Below are 18,045 nucleotides of genomic sequence, written 5' to 3'. Positions count from 1 at the left end.
AACTCATTAGTCTCTTTTGTTCTCCAGTGTATCCTCCTTATTTTTCCTGTGTTCTTTTGTAAATTTTATGTGTCTGGCTTCCAGTCTCATCTGGTTCCAGCTATTTTTAGCTGTACAAAACAGCTCTTTTTGCTGCTTGATATTACAAACTGGACTGTCTTACCTTATCATTAATGTATTTAATGTATAATCTTAATTATTAACACACTGGTTTGTAATGCATAAAATGTTACTGTTTACTGCACAATGTTATTTTTCTTGTTATTTCCCTTCAGCAGCTAATGAACCAAAAGTCTCACATTCACAGAAAATGACTTACTTCTGTGTTGAACAATAAGGTGGATAAATGTCCCTTGTGTTTCCCTTGGTGCTTGTTTTGCCTGTGTTTTGCATCTGTGTGTTTTTTGTTTCCCAGTTTCCCATTTTTTTCCTCTCGTTTACTTCTATTAAACTGCAGTTAGATCTGATCTCAGCCAGCTTTCTCCAGCACATCACAATACTCATGTAAATATGTGAAGGGTGATTAAAAAATGTAGTTCTGTGCATCTCACCTGTTAAACCTTGAGAGCTTGGTCTATTAATGATGACATCATCATAATTCTCTGGTGTGTTCACTGCAAATGCAAATATGAGTCAATTTAAGTGTAAACCAAAAACCCACTAAGGCAGGAATTTAAAATATTATCTGTAATGATCTTGATTGTAGAGTGATATTAATAAAAAAAAAATATATATATATATAGAGTAAAACACCTTTTTTGATATCAGAGTTGTGTTCGCTCGTCATAACATCATCATAGCTCCCAGGTGTGTCTTCTACATATTCACAAATTCATTACATTCAGAACAAATTTGAAATATCTATCTTACATATATTATAATATTTTTATTTAAAAGTATATTATATGCTGTTGTAGAATAACAGAGTGATATCTCACGATCTGGTTTCAGTCCATCAGTGATGACATCATCATAGTATCCCGGTATTATTTCCTTCATCTCTTCTGCATCAACACACAATATGTTTGGATACAAAAGCCAAAATATGTCGTTGCTGCAGATCATAAAACTGAAAATGTATTATATGTCATTTGAGAATGAATCATGTGATCAATTTAAAAGGTCACTGACCTTTTAGGCCACTGCCATTGGTGACATCATCATAATATACAGTATTGAACTCTTTTGCTAAAAAAGGGGAGTAGACTGTTAATATACAAGTAAACAGCAGGATTTGAATAGTATTTAGTCATTTATCAAATATAATATGGAATTACTAGTTAGAGTTATTCATTATAAAAACTTTTTTTTTGTAAAATGTGTAATGATTATGTGCTTCAGCTCTCTAACCTGAGAGAAGCTCATCAGCATCTTCATACCCAGAATGCAGTTCTTCAGAGATGAGACTCCCTGTTAAAGAAGAGCAGAAAAGAAAGTTGATTATTACAAACAGACTGAATCCTCATTTCCTTTCGATTATAAAACACTGTGTAAGTGACAACACAACAAATTACTTTATTACTTAACACAATTACTTTATTATTTAAATTATTCAAGAAATAAATCCCATGATGTTTAGGCCTATTAGCAAACATATGAAGCCATTTCTTACTGCCTTCCAGAAATATACACAGGAAGAGACAAACACACACACACCTGCATCTACTGTACATGTACAAACATATAAGTCCCTGCTTATGACCCTCTAAAAATACACACAGGAAGAGATGCTGACTGACACACACACAAACACACACACACACACAAACACACACACACACACACACACACACACACACTCCCTCTCTCTCTCTCTCTCTCTCTCTCTCTTCTCTCTGTCTATCACACACACACACACACACACACACACACAAACATGCACCTGCAGCTCTGTGGTTTTCTGTCAGGAATTCTGTGGTTTGAAGCAGGAGGTTTAACAGGACTAATAATAGATGAACATCTACTGTCTGACAGACTTTTATTAATGGTAGTAAATGAGATTGGTGGCTCATGTCTCACCCCTCTGAGTGAAGTGATTGTGTCTGTGCTGAATCTCCTCATAAACGGCCTCAGACATCGTCCTGTGTCTCCTCTTAGAGAGAGCTGTGAGTGTAGACAGACAAACCTGCTGTCAGTTCACAACACATGACTGATCACACACTGAATAAGACTCAATATGACAGTCTCTGGATCTCTCCTACCTCTCCTCATCACTCTGTTCTGCTGAATCAGTATAAGCAGTGGCACTAAGAGCAGTAAGAGCACAACTCCCAGAACAATCACAAGCACTGAGAGAGACTCTGGTGGAGGAGTTTGTGAAGGAGAGACTGATGTTGAGCGCACAGAAGGAGAAACTGATGATGTTGTGGCAGGAGTAGTGGAGACTGACACATCTGGTAAAACAGACACAAATAGATTCAAATTATGAATACATAAAATTATCTAAAATTGAACATTATTCCTCAGTGTTTGTTGTGACCTGCACAGGTGAGTCCAGCGCGCTCTTTGCGGAAACAGTCAGTGTTGTTTTTCAGGGAAAGAGGACAGTCCCACAGGTGAAACTCATTCCCTCTGCACTCGACTTTGTTCATCCACACAACACCTTCACCAGCACCAAAGACTGAATACCTATCAGCTCTCAGTGCTGCTCCACAACCCAGCTGCCTGCAGACCACCTGAGCATCGCTGATGTCCCAGTGATCATCACAGACTGAGCCCCACACAGCGTTATGATACACCTCCAGCCTCCCAGAGCACCGGCCGTCCCCTCCACTCAGTCTGAGAGGAACATGATCTAAAACACACACATCAGCACTGACCAGCTTCAGCACAACATTTACAACAAAGTTTAAAGTGGTTATAATAATAATACAATTATAATAAACTTACTTGAACACTGTCTCTTGTATGGAGATGGTGAGGTAGAACATGTCAGAAAACTCTGAGGTGACTCACTAATCTGATCCTCTGAGATTAAAACGTAAAATTTTAATAAATCACTAAATAGAATAAAATAATTAAAAGACAAAAAATAATCATATTTAAACAAACAAAACATGACAATTTCAAACCAACTTAAAGCAGTTAAATATCATCTCACTTGAGCAGGTAATTTTGGCCACTTCATCCTTACTATTACAGTTATTCTGTCCCCAGGGTGAAGATGGACACTGCCACAGATATGAATCATGTGGTCGACACTTCACTTTATCCAGCCAGTTAGGAGCTGATTCCACTCTTGCTGCAGATTCAGACAAAACACCAGATCTTCCACAGTTCAGCTCTTGACAGATAAGACTCACTGTGTCTGCGTCCATCTGGTTCCAGCACACATTACCCCAGGATCCATTGTAGAAAACCTCCAGATTCCCTTCACAGCCCTCAGTTAACCTGATCTCTTTAAACTCTAGATGATAAGGGATGTGCATTAAAATAACTAAAATTCAGGTAGTGCTTATTTTGAAATAAATAACCAAAATAACTGGTTAATTCAAGGCTTATTCATGCTGCCTGCACTGGCAGCATCTAAAATATTATGGTATCCTAATGTTAATGACATGGTATGCTATCAGCATTTGCAACATGCATTAGCCTTTTTGGTGGGAAAAACAAAAAAATACATTAATGGAGAACATTTCCTCTTAGTTATCGTAATACTGTTACTGACATTTAACACTGGCAACGTATGTTATCAGCATTTGCAACATGCATTAGCCTTTTGTTGGGGGAAAAATTACATTTCTGGAGAGCATTTCCTCTACTGTACCGTTTACCTGAGCACATGACTCCTACATCCTTCTTATGTTGACAGTCATGTTTTACCCAGCCTGGAGAAGAGCAGCTCCACAGGGACGTCTCATTCCCCTCACACTCCACCTCATCCAGCCATATGTGTCCAGAACCAGGACCAAACCAGGCTGGTACCTGCTGGTTACTGAGGGCCACTCCACACTGCAGCTGTCTGCACACCACATGAGCATCTTTAATATCCCAGGAGTCATCACACACTGTCCCCCATGAGCCATTGTGAAAAACCTCCAGCCTCCCTGCACAGTCTCCCCAAGAACCCACCAGCCTGATGGACCCGCGACCTGATATTCAGAGACAGAAATACACATTATTGATCACGAACAACTGAAGAATCTGCCCAGATGTTGTTCTTCTCACCGATGCAGGTGATTGACAGCTGTTGTGTGGAGCTGCAGTTGAGAGTTTGTGGAGAGCTGCAGTTCCCCAGATGAGCTTCACTCCCAGAGCACTGGAAGCCCGTCACACACTCATGACTGTGTTCAGGACCGGATGAAGAGGAGCCGGAGAAGTTCAGCACAGAGCCACAGCCCAGCTGTCTGCAGACCACAGAGGATTCAGAGAGACTCCAGGAGTCCAGCAGAACTCTCCTCCAGACCTGATGGAAGAAAACTTCCACCTCCCCCTCACACTGTCTCTCTCCAGACAACCGCACCAGACCGTCATGAAGAGCCAGAGAGGAATCTGAGTGAAAGATCTGACATTTTACTAAAATACTGCAAATGTGTTAAAGACCACAGAGGAACATGTATATATTAAATATGCTTTACATCAACATTACATTTATTTAAGTAAATTCAAAATGTAAATAACACAATAATTAATCTTCAGTCGGAAATGTATAGGGAATAAATATTGTATTTTGTATAAGATTAAGTCTTCCAATAGCGTAATGTTAGTAAATGCTACAGTAATCTGGACTCACTAGAGCAGATGACTCCAACATCTCGTCTATGAGAACATTCAGCTCGACTCCATGAAGAGATGGAACATTCTGAGAGTTTTGTTTCATTCCCGTCACAATCAAACACATCAGCCCAGATTTCACCACTTCCCTCTCCAAACCTGTCTGATCCCACAACAGACACAGCAATCCCACAATTCAGCTGTCTACAGAGGACACTGGCAGCTCTCATATCCCAGCATGCATCACACACTGTGCCCCATTTACCGGAGTACTGACGTTCAACTCGACCAGAACAAGAGTCAGGGCCATTTTTCAGCCTGAGATCAGTGTAACCTGGAGAAAGAACACAGAGTTTACTGAGATTTTAAGTAAGAGAACAGAGAAAATCTGAGTAATTATCACGCTCTTAGTTCTGTTTAATACGGTCACTCGGAGATTATAATGATGTACTGATCAAACAATTAAATTTTAGTAAATGTAATGATTAGATTTAAATAATTAGGTTAAACATTTTACCGGAACATATCAGTCCGACATCATTTTCATGGGTGCAGTTTGTATTATTTAAGTTTGATGATGGACAGCGTTGAATGTGTGATTCTTTTCCTCTGCACTGAATCTCTTGTGTCCACATCTGAGCGTCTCCTTTGTCAAAAGCAGCTGCTCCCAGCACCTGTACAGGAGCCCCACAGTCCAGCTCTCTACACACAACCTCTGCATCCTGCTGGTCAAAGACAGCATCACACACTGAACCCCATCCACCTACAAGAAGAATCTCCACTCTTCCAGAGCACAGGTGAGACCCGTCCACAAGTCTTGACCTTCCGTAGTTTAACGTTTCTGATTTTATTTACAAAAAAGAGAAGACCATTATGATACAGACATAAAACAAGAAGCAAGTGCTTTAATTATTATTTTTAAAAGGATGAAAGTGAGTAGATTAGACCATAAAATATGCTAATTATCAATATATTGTTTATGTATTGCTCTGAAAACAAATTACACACAATTATTTTAAACTGCATATCAGATGTTTATGGATAAAATCTGATCAGACATGCATTAACAGGGTAATGTATGGAGCAGCTGACCTGAGCATCTGACTCCAGCATCTTCATGATGACCACAGTCACTAACACCCCATCCATTTGATCTACAGTTCTTTAGTGTGGTCTCTGATCCACTACAGGCCACTTCATCCATCCAGATTGGTCCGGATCCTTGTCCAAAACTAGCACTACCCAGAGCTTCTACAGCCGCTCCACATCCCACCTCTCTACACACCACTTTAGCATCAGTCATATCCCATCTATCACCACACACTGTTCCCCACTGACTATTATGAAGAACCTCCACTCGACCACTGCAGGGACTATCATTACCAACCAACCTAACAGTCTCCAAATCTGTACATGAAAGAAAGAGATTTACCCACATTAGTAGTAGAGCATCCTACATTCATAAGCAGAATATGGCAAAATAAGTTTCAAAAAATAAAATATATAGTTAGTAAATTCAAACTGGACTAAATCTGGTCAAGAGAATATTACAAATAATCTTATGATCATTAAATTAGTTGACTGTAAAAGCTCTAATCATTCATAACATTTATTTCATAATTAAATTATCTAGTATCACTAAATCTTGTTTTCTAAATATTACAAAGGCATCTATTCAGTTTTTAATTTTAGCCATTATAGATAAACTGCTCATATAAACGTATAATTTCACCTCTTACTGTGTATTTGTGTACTTACCAGATGTGGTTAGAGTGATTATAGTTAAGAGTAATACAAGTTTCAGACATCCCTCCATCATCTTCTGCTCGTCTCACGTCTGTTTGACTGTCAGCACAAGTTTCTCCTCTGCTCCCTCAAACACACTGAAGAAACTGGCTCCTGTCAGCCCCCTAAAGAGAGAGAGAGAGACTCACAGCTGCCAATGACACTCACTGTTACCTTATTAGACACCACAGAGGAAATCATCAAACACAATCAGTAACAAATCAGAAAGCAGCATTTTTATTTTCTCCATATATATCAATAAAGTGTGAGCGCTGATGAGTGGGACTCCTCCTCCAGCGTGAAGAGACACTTCACTGAGGACAGACTCGTGTCAATCAGAAGTCAGTGTGGAGATAAAGTCAGACTAAACTTAAAGCAGATTGATACAGAAACACTGCAGCTTATATTCAGCATCAAAACCTGAACCTGAACACAGCAGACACAAGCACTGATGACTGACTGCTCACTTACTGAAACCTGTTTTTAAAAAGATTTTTGCTATAAATGTATAAATTAGAATAAACTGAACATTTTAAAGTTATTTTTTAAAGAAATAAATGTGCACAATATTAGGTGGATTTTACGTCACCATTATGATGTTCTAATCTAAAGCACAATAAACAGTGTGTTAATAGATTATAAAATGAACTGAACTGATTGTGTACAACAGCAGAAGGCTATTCAGACAAGATCTGTAAATAAACATTGTTTCTGTTCTAAATATATACATTTGGCAACATATTAAACTTAAGACATTTGTATAAGCGTGTTTAACCCTGCAATGTGCAATACATCCAGCAGATGGCAGCATAACACTTCTTATTATAAAGAGCAGAGACAAGAGTCTTGTCCTTGTGTCACCACATGAGGGAGCTTCTCACTTTTTTCCAGACAGAATATGTTAATTTATTTATTCACAGCTACATTACTATGGAGGGCCAGATTACTCAAAATTAAACAATTAAATAAATGTTGAAATATATAAATAAATTGTCTTATACATAATTAAATAATTAAATACATAAATGAATGCAGAGATGCAGAAATAAACATATAAATATTTATTTATTCATTCAAAAATAATCTTAATTTATTTATGTATGTATTTATTTATTAATTCATTCATTTATTTCCTCCCTCCACATTTCATTTTCAGGGTTATGGGTAACGGTTGTGGGCACGTCACTCAGTGGGCTGTGTCACTTTTCAAACTCGATTTCTTTGGTCTTTGTAACTTAGGCACCTTTTCTTGTTTTTATTTATTTATTTATTTATTTATCATGAGCTATAGCTGAGGATGGTACAGTAAATGATCTGTTGTTGACTCTTGCAGATGAAGTTGTCAATCAAAACGTTGACTATGACATCATTTTAAGGTAGCTAAGGCCCATAAATAGCGCTGGGTCTGTAGATATCTCTGCTGCTCTCTGTGTCCAGTGACTATAAGCTTACCAGGTTTTTACATACTTTGGGGGGGGGGGGGGTCACTTATGTTCAAGTCTTATCAGTGTAGTTACTCAAAAAAATGTATTAGTTACTAGTTACTTCTGTAAATTGTAATGAGATTACTTTACTAGTTACTGTATTTGAAAAGTGACTTCACTACTTGTTACTTTGCTTTACTTTTTTAGGGCCCTATGAAATATGTTTTATTTTTTCCCAAATTCCGTTTTTCTGTTTTAATTTTTCTGGATTCCATTTTTTTTCTGTTTATTTTTTTCTTAACTCCTTTTTAATAGTTAAATTTATTTGTATTGATCAAATACTTGTCTTTAAATTAAACCGGGCTCTTATTTTGACAAGTTAACTGAATACCTTTACAGTTCCATGTGTGCTAGTTTTACTCCAATCAAATGGTCAAATGCTCATGAAGTGAACGGAACGCAGCATGACTCTCAGTGCAGTTCTGGAGGGGGGAAACATTTCATAAGGCTATTTTAAGAAATAATTGAATAAATTAAGTTGTTTTTATGCATGTAAATATGTCAATGACTTGCTGAAGTGCATGAAAATCAGCTATGTATGTATTAGACCTGGAAATAACATCTCTCTCTACTGTATAAAAAGTACACTATATTTGATTATTTAAAGTATAATATTATACACTATAATATAATATAGTATTGTATTATAGTTATTTAATTTAATTTAATTTATTATATCCAAGTTGTCTGTCTGGAACGCAGCATTAGGTTAACGTCAATAAACGAGCGTGTACTACAAATACAAGTCATTCTATAAGGTGACATTTCAGCACTTGACAAACGGTCAGCGACCCAAGCAGCATTTAAAGCACAGTTACGTGACTGTTGTGAAACGCACGTGAAACAAAAACGAACGATCGTAAAATTACTCGTAGAAAACGCTCTTAAGCGCTAAGATCAATCGTTAGCGGGAAACCCAGAACTTTACACACAGGCAAACACGGCTTGTGTAACGCAGGAAAGCGCATTCCTATAGTCTAGTAAAGTAGTGCAGTTACAAATATTTTTAGGGCAATCCGTTATTTTACTTCGTTACCCAAAAAAGTAATATAGTTACTGTAATCTATTACTTTGTAACTCATTACCCCCAACACTGAGTCTTATGTAAATGCTGAAATTGGGATTTAATATTATGTGAAAGCTTGTTTTGTGCAATATCTTTATAATCAAAAAGATTGCCTTTTAAGCTAAATTTATGTTTTAACATTGAACGCCACTCTCATTGCAGGAAAGCAGCCACACTGAAATTTGCAGATTATATGAGGAAATGGAGCATCAAATGATTAATGAAAAAGATCGAACATAGGTAAAAACTTTTTTTTTAACTGCTTACTGTGCTTTTACACTACTGTTCTGCAGTTCAGGGTCTGTAAGATTTTGTATAAAAAAAAAGAAAAAGAAATGAATACTTTTATTGAGCAAGGAAGGACACATTAAATGTAGACAATTATAAGAAGACAATTATAATATTACAAAAAAAATCATATTTCAGATAAGTGCTGTTCTCCGGAACTTTTAACTTACTATTCATCAAAGAATCCTGAAAAAGAATGAATGAATATATATATATATATATATATATATATATATATATATATATTAGTTTACACAAAAATATTTCAACAAGAATAATACTGAGTGTCTTCTGCAAGATCATGAAACGCTGAAGACTGCAAAAATGTCTGCTGAGAATTCAGCTTTGCCATCAAAAGAAAAAAAACATTCATTTTAAATATATTTAAATAGAAAATAGTTATTTTAAATTGTAATGATATTTCACAATGTTACAGTTTATACTGTTTCTTATCAGAAATGTGCAGCATTAGTGAGCAGTAGTACCTATCCTACGGCTTGTGTCAAGATGATTTACGACTTTGACCTTTGACCACTATTGCTCGTTTTCACTATAACCTTTTGACAGGTTGAACTTCCAGTGACCTTATGATGGATGGGTTGAACTTTCCGAATGAGTTCATAGGTTAACCTATTGACCCCTTCCCACGCATCGATCATGTGGTTTTGACAGAAGCTTTTGCCCTATTGACCTAGTTAGTCCTAAATCATAGTTTTTGACGGGTAGTTTTACGGTATATGAACCCTCCCATGCATCGATCATGTGGTTTTGACAGATGTTTTTACCAGTTGTTTGAACTTCATTCCTACATTCCTGAGCAGTATATAAATGGGATCGGGATGGGATGGGGTACATTATTTCAAAGCTAACATTAATGTAATGTTTGAATAATCAGTACCCCCACTACATCTGATGTCCGTTGATTCTTAATTCAACAAAATGATAATATATATTACCTAAAATATTTATATTTTTATATAATATGTAATAAATAATAATTTATATCATATTATATTATATCATATCATATATATAATTATATTATATTAGATGCGTTATGCATTAATCACTTTAGATTCTTTAAAGTTCTTATTTTTAGCATGATCTTCAAAGTTTTAATACCACCCTCTCTCTCCATCTCTCTCCCTCTCTCTCTCTCTCTCACACACACACACACACACACACACACACACACACACACACAATGAAACATGATGCCAAAGTCTTTCTGTATGTTTTAAAAATAAAACAAAAAATATTTTTTTTGCTTTAAATGTATGCTGAGGAGCTTTGCTTGTCACAGCATAGACTGTGAAGTTTAGATGAAGTAGATTTATCTTTTAGAAGAAAGACCCTCGATTGTATTCAGCCATTAAAGATGGTTCAGGACAGATGGCTTTGTGGACCCACGCATCCTAGAGATGTAATTTGAGAACTGTGCTTTGTTAAGGTCGTAAACCTTACACATATCTACGGTACTTTCAGTCACAGAGCAGGAAAGACATTTTGCAGGGCCTCTGTTTAGCCGTTCCAAAATACCTCCATTTAAAAGCAAAAATAAAATATTAAAATGACCACCTGTACATCTAACGGCTGTAGTTCTATTTTATATGTTTTATATTAAAAGTATCCTTACTATCCATATTATATTCTTTATTTAAAACAATATATTTAACTGGCAGTATTCCCCCAACGTGTGTTTTCCATCAGTTGTTTGGCCTTCAGCCTTTTTACGTAGTGCTTTTCATTTACTGTAAGATCACTTTACACTAGTGTAATGAAAGTTAACTTTTCTTAAAGTTTATAGTTGTATTTTACTGTATTCGCATCCATCTATCCTGTAGATTGTATGTGTACTGTAAAATAACAAATATACATTTAGCTTAAAATCAGTAAAATAATTACACCTACAATTTTAAACATGTTTAAACACATTGTGCGTCACTAAAGCAAGGCACACTGTCTATCGTCTTATTTTTTTTAAATAACCTGATGACCGGCATCGTTTCTTCATATAATTTATGCACCCAAGTGCTTTTCTCACACGAGTAGAAAACTCTTCCTCTTTGTACGTGTTTGGCAGAAACATAATTTCTACATCAGAATTTTTTTTTAAATGTATGACTGAACTTTTTTCATTCGACAGAAATACTATTTTCAAATTATTTACCCGGCCTATAACACTCGGTGTAAATGTTCTTACCTAGAACAGAAAACATACACTTTGACTATTTTGTAGGCATCGTGTAATGTTAAATGGTTTACTAAAAAGAAAATTAAAGCACCGGCAGCTGTGATTTTCAAAATGAAAGAAATGTACAAGCTAAGGATGTTTCAACTATTATCATCACATCTAAGATCACAACTTAAACATGAGGTGAGCAGTTTCTGACATCTATTAATTCACTTCATTTTTTCACTACTACAAATGTTTGTTTAGCATTCATATTAGTTTTAGTCAGTTACATAGGTGTCATGAATGAAGTTTATAGTTATTTTAAATAATTCTGATAGAGTTACAGGTTTAGGTTAGTGGGGTGCCTGTAAGCGGTGAAAACTTCAAGCATCAGAGACGACAGTGTTACTCAAACAGCCCATAGCGTTATCTTTTAACAAACTATTGTATTGCACGTTATTAAGACAAAATCTGTAACAGTGTTCATTAATATGTTGAAATGAAAATAAACATACAAAACTTTATAATGACCATGAGAACAATATAGCCTAACACCGCATAGACAAATGTTTGTTCTAACTCTTTTGCCCTAAAATTGTGAGATTTCTTGACTTCAATGTGTTTAATGGACGCTAGATCTCATCACGCCGTAGTGAAATGTAAACCACACACTTTCTCATCGCATTAAACTAAGAAACAAGTACAATCATATGCTTCCAGGACTTTGCTCATTCTTTCTGTTTAAATTTGTTTAAACGGACTTTCACATTCTTATCTTATTTTCACCAACTAAGTGTAATTCCTAGGCCTCGCAGATTGTTTTCTAGTTTTGCCGTCAACCTCTTTGTTCATACGCCGCAATATCTCTGTGATATGGAATAAAATCACTTTCAAAAATAATCGTACGTAATTCAAAACATTTGTGTGTAATTTTAATATACTCGTGCGTAATTTAAAACTATTGTACGTAATTCTGTTTTTTGTCAGAGTTGGATTCCAAAATCTACGGCCACGACAGTTTACAGATACGCGATTTTGTGTGTTTTTTAGAGTACAACTCTAAAATGTACGACTGTGACAGTTTACAGACATGGCGCTTTTTTTCACAATAGCTGTTACACACGACATGCGAAATTACGGCCACGAAATACGGTGTGCGAAACGGCTGTCAAAAATACGTCAACAAGGTCACAGGCATTACTATCCGAGGGAAGATGAATCGATTCAACGAAGAGTCATACTCTTAATCGCTATTGATTCATAGAAAGCGATAAATTAAACACATAATCCTATAAAACCAATTTAAATTTATCCAATGTAAAAACAGCGTTAATGATGTAAATAATATTATTTTAAATTACTTTCGAAAGTACCTTCAAAACGGCTTACTGACGTAATCACCACCGCACTTTTAGGTCTTAGTTTATCAATAATCAAAAACAGATTACAATTATTTTTGATGGTTAGTCGCACTTGATGTTCTTAAGTTAAAGTCATTTAAAGTCAGCTGTATTTGTTAACATTAGTGAACTAAGAAGAACAAACAACGTACAGCTGTATTTTTATAAACTAACAAAGTTTAATAAATACTGTATCAAATGCATTATTCATAGTTAATGTTAGTTAATACATCAGTCAACAAATTAAACTTTATTGTAAAGTGTTACACTAGAAAACTAGGTTTTGCCTGATAGAGAAAAATTAGTAAAAAAAAAAAAGAAAAACTAATAAATTTAAAAATTAGTCAGAAGAGTTTAGTAACCTTGTTTTAAGTGACATTAACCAATTAAGCAAACAGACACAGCTTTATCCACTAAAACATTTATTTAGCTTTCAGTTTCAGTTACCAATTCAAGTAAAAAGATAGATAGATAGATAGATAGATAGATAGATAGATAGATAGATAGATAGATAGATAGATAGATAGATAGACCACTCATTCATTAATTCATTCTGTAGTAGCAGTCCATAGAACAGAATCCAGCAAACTCTTTGTCTGAAAAGAAAGCTGTGAAGATGCCCTTCTTTCCAAGACCACAGTATCTACAGCATCACACATCTGCTGAGCTCCAGCTCCACTCTGTGTGTCCTCCTCACATCTGGACTGACAGACTTCCAGTCAACCATACCTACACAAGAGAAAAACAAATGTTGAGAGATTCAAACAAGAAGTAACCAATAAGTAGAATAAAATATCCAATAAAATATAGAAGCGCAAGTGTCTGAGAGTGCAAGTCTGCAGCCAGACCCTTCTCCATTATATTATAATACAACTGTACTACTGACTATTCACTGAGTAACAAAAGTACATATGCTTCCTGTGCATGGTTTCTAAAAGAATGGAATCAGGAATAAGTTGACTGGCACTCATCTATACCACAGGTTATACTAATATTTACATTTATTCATTTAGTAGATGCTTTTGTTCAAATCGACTTACAAATGAGGACAGAGTTGAAGCAATCAAAAAACAAAAAGAGCAATGACATATAAGAGCTATAACAAGTCTCTGTCACCACACTGAGCCCTCCTGCTGTGATTGCCATTTTACAGTCAGTATCCATCAGGTGTATGGTAGGAAAGGTGTAGACGGGTCCCCCTTTCATAAAATAAATAAAAAGAATAATAACAACAATAACAATAACAAAAATAAAGAGAAAAAAAGAAAACACTTTTCAGATTAATCAGATTCTGTTGCATCCTCTTTGGCTCAGACAGTGGAGCTACATACACTGCAGAACTGCAGAAACAATCAGAAGCTAATGTATAAGGTTCACAATATACGATGCATTTCATGTTCTTGTCTAGACTGATAAATCTTACATTGTTTTCTAAAACTATTGCTTTAAATTTTTAACAGATGGGCTAAAAAGGTACAGAAGAATATTACCTGAAAAGATTTGAAACAAGATATTTTACAGTTGATGAGTTTTTTTTTTCTTTAATATACTCACTCCAGTAGGTGTCCTGAAGTATGTGTATTTTTTGAGTACATCCTCCTCAAACATTCCTTCCGTGCTTTCTCAGCGTCTCCAGGAGAATGTTCCTGTCATGTGGTCTTTGACAGTCCATGTGTCTGGATGTGTTTCACTTTGTAGCACATTCACATGTGCCTCAACAGACATTGAATCCTCCCCAACACAAGTTTCCTTCATCAGAACAACAGAAACAGATCATGCTTAGACCGTGACAGATATGAAAAACATCTAAATACTTACTGAACAAGGTGCTTTAGATATAAAAAATAATAAAAACATTGAACTGCATAAACATTAAGATGATGGTCAGGCAGTGAAGAAGTGGAGTACATACAAAAAGGATTTAAATATCTGTAGTACATTATCTTCCTTACATTAACCTGCACTAAGTGAAAATGTAAAATTGATTAACAAATTTCAGTTGCAGGGATGTGTCAGATGTGCTTAAAACACAAACTTGACTGATTGTCATTTTCCAGCAGATAAAGATTACAACATCTTGTTACTACAATATTGTGTGTGATTATGTTGATAGAGATAAATCAATGGTTTAAAATCAATTTAACTTACACAGTCATTTCTTTCTGTATTTATGTGCTAATTTGCATAAATACCACAACAGATCTAAACATTGGGTATAACCAGGTGAAAATGTCTTGTTCGATCTTGTTGATAACAGTAAAATACTTAATATTAAGGTCTGAATGGAACCAGTTTAGGCTACCCATGAGCATTAATACAGAGAGGCAGGAAGAAGTACTTTAGAAACCAGCCTTTATTAGTTTGGTCCGTGGGACTGTTTCTGGAAATTTACTTTTTATTTTGCCTACCTTTTGTCTTCTGCATTCTCCTTACTATTGTCTCATGTTCTTGCCTCAGACTCGTCCCCCAGAAACAGCCCCACATATAATCTCTTAAAAATTAATAAAGGAACCAGCTTAAGTAGGAACCAAAGTACCTCTTCCTGCCTCTCTGTATTAATGCTCATGGGTAGCCTAAATGGGTTCCACTCAGATCTTAATATTAAGTATTTTACTGTTATTTGTCAACAAAATTTAACAAGACATTTTCACCTGGCTAGACCCAATGTTTATATCTGTTGTGGTATTTATGCAAATTAGCACATATTTAATTAGACTATGCACCATTTGTCCATGTTAACAAACGATTACTATCTCTGTAATATTGATACTCTCTGTTATTAGTTATAACTAACGTTAACCCTTAAACACAGGGGTCGTCAAGTTCGGTCCTGGAGGGCCCGTGTCCTTCAGAGTTTAGCTCCGACCTCATGACCGCCTGGAACAAGTTTGATGACCCCTGCTTAAATATGTCAGATTAAATAATAATAATAATAATAATTAACTTACCTGAGACGAGGTGTGAGCGCTTGGCTGCTGATCCGCCATTTCGGCGTCAGTGGTTTAAAACTTTGGTGGGGCGCATGCGCACTTCGTTGAATCGATTCATCTTCCCTCGGATAGTAATGCCTGTGACCTTGATGACGTATTTTTGACAGCCGTTTCGCACACTGCATTTCGTGGTCGTAATTTCGCATGTCGTGTGTGTAACAGAGCTATTGTGAAAAAAAGCGCCGTGTCTGTAAACTGTCACAGTCGTAAATTTTAGAGTTGTACTGTAAAAAACACACAGAATCGCGTATCTGTAAACTGTCGTGGCCTTAGATTTTGGAATCCAACTCTGACAAAAAACAGAATTACGTACAATAGTTTTAAATTACGCACGAGTATATTAAAATTACACACAAATGTTTTGAATTACGTACGATTATTTTTGAAAGTGATTTTGTTCGACGACGCCTTATTCAGCCGGCCGCCATTTTGATTCGAAAACGAGGCTGTGAGGGATAGCAGTCAGCAGCGTTCACTATGGCGTATTGTTGTGTACCGGGATGCCGGTCGTTTAGCCGTCAAAATAAAGAGAATACGTCATTTCACAAATTTCCACAGGACAGAGAACTTCAGAAAAAGTGGATTGTTAAAATTCGACGGGACATTGGACCTAACTTTCAGGTAACAATATTGCATTGATGGAAAAAAAGTACTGTGTACACTAACGTTAGCCTTTTGGCTAAATGCTAATTTCTAACGTGAGCATGTTTATTTTCCTTTAAACGCCTGCATAGAGCTAAAATATAATATTTTACCACAACAACTAAGGTCAAAATCTCAATTTTTCATAGATTACAAAGAACACAAGAGTGTGCTCGAAACATTTCTCTCCGGAATGTTTTTCAAGAACACTGACTGGAATCAGGAAGCTAAAGGGAGGTTCAGTTCCCTCCGTGTTTACCTGGACTCAACAGCCAAACGAAAGGAAAACCTTGCGATCGTAAGTGGAAAAAGATGTATTCTTCAAATGATGTTATATAGATTGAAATAATTAATTTGTGATAAGAGCGAAACTTTATTTTTATGCAAAGTGAAATGTATTTAATAGTTTGCTGTGTACTGTTTGGTATCAGCCCCTTTTAAAATATCAAATTTATGTTCAGAACATTATTTTTGTTTCTGCTTTAGACAAGAAAAATGGCATTTAGAGGAAGAACATGAGGAAGATGAAAGGTGAGCAGAAATGGGGAAAAGAATAAACATGTAAATACATAACGTTACTCTAAAAGTTTTGTGTGTCTCATAATCGTGATATGCAAGTTGTATAGTTCAATCAATGACAGAACAGAGGTTGCACAAAATATTAATACCTGCAAAAAATAGCTAATATTTATTTAAGTTGTTTGTTCACAATCTTTATTAGTGTTTGATGGCCCCCATCATTCACTTTTTGTTTTATATTCTTTTTCGCTGATTTAGTCATAATAATAATTAGTCATAGGCCTAATCTTAAAATCTGTTTTTTAAATGCACAACAACTGAGCTTAAGGTTACAGATGTTTTTGTTAAATAGGCTCTGATAATTAGCTCTATTTGGATATCTAACCTGTTACCAATTTCACACTCAGCCAGTACTAAACACTGCGTAAAACCAATAATAGACAAACAAGAAATATAAAAAAAAAATATGAATAAATTATATTCACAATATCCCCCCACAACCTACATACATGTTATTAACCCCTATAATAATTGGTGTTCACATTATTTTATGCAACCAACTGTGTACTATTGTTACATGACTGTTCTCTTCTTTCTCTACAGTTCTACAAAGGATGGACCAAGCAATGAAGAATGGTTAGTAGAAATATATCATACAAAATGTGTACCATATTTTCTGCACTATAAGGCGCACTTAAAAGCCTTTAATTTTCTCAAAAAATGACAGTAAGCCTTATAATCCGGAGCGCTTTATATATGGATCAAGGCGTCTTTATCTGACTGTTTTGTTGACATTCCCTTTATCACAGCTCTATCTAGTGGATGCATAACACAAACCCAGTCAAACGTTTGACTGCAGTATCTTCTATTCTATGCTCCTTATAATCCAGTGCGCCCTATATATGAGAACAGTTCTAATAGGCCATTCATTGAAGGTGCACCTTATAGTGCGGAAAATACGGTATATAAATGCATCAAGTGA

At 35.7% G+C, this 18,045-nt stretch overlaps 3 long non-coding RNA genes across 3 annotated transcripts; 1 reads left to right on the top strand and 2 right to left on the bottom strand.

Moving 5' to 3' along the window:
• Positions 1 to 1,131: 1,131 nt before the first annotated feature.
• LOC113085079 (uncharacterized) lies at positions 1,132 to 2,060 on the bottom strand. Its single transcript, XR_003283981.1, has 3 exons — positions 2,020 to 2,060; positions 1,351 to 1,410; positions 1,132 to 1,188 (listed from the first exon to the last, which is right to left on the bottom strand). It is a non-coding gene; the product is annotated as an uncharacterized LOC113085079 (long non-coding RNA).
• Positions 2,061 to 13,217: 11,157 nt separating this feature from the next.
• LOC113085080 (uncharacterized) lies at positions 13,218 to 15,097 on the bottom strand. Its single transcript, XR_003283982.1, has 3 exons — positions 15,061 to 15,097; positions 14,467 to 14,661; positions 13,218 to 13,641 (listed from the first exon to the last, which is right to left on the bottom strand). It is a non-coding gene; the product is annotated as an uncharacterized LOC113085080 (long non-coding RNA).
• Positions 15,098 to 16,556: 1,459 nt separating this feature from the next.
• On the top strand, positions 16,557 to 17,767 carry LOC113085078 (uncharacterized). The gene is made up of 3 exons (XR_003283980.1): positions 16,557 to 16,842; positions 17,031 to 17,075; positions 17,667 to 17,767. It is a non-coding gene; the product is annotated as an uncharacterized LOC113085078 (long non-coding RNA).
• Positions 17,768 to 18,045: the final 278 nt, after the last annotated feature.

This window comes from Carassius auratus, unplaced genomic scaffold, assembly GCF_003368295.1.
Source record: "Carassius auratus strain Wakin unplaced genomic scaffold, ASM336829v1 scaf_tig00041267, whole genome shotgun sequence".
In the NCBI taxonomy this organism is placed as follows: Eukaryota; Metazoa; Chordata; class Actinopteri; order Cypriniformes; family Cyprinidae; genus Carassius; species Carassius auratus.
The sequence above is the reverse complement of the archived record's forward strand: the minus strand, read 5'-3'. Positions and strand labels throughout refer to the sequence as shown.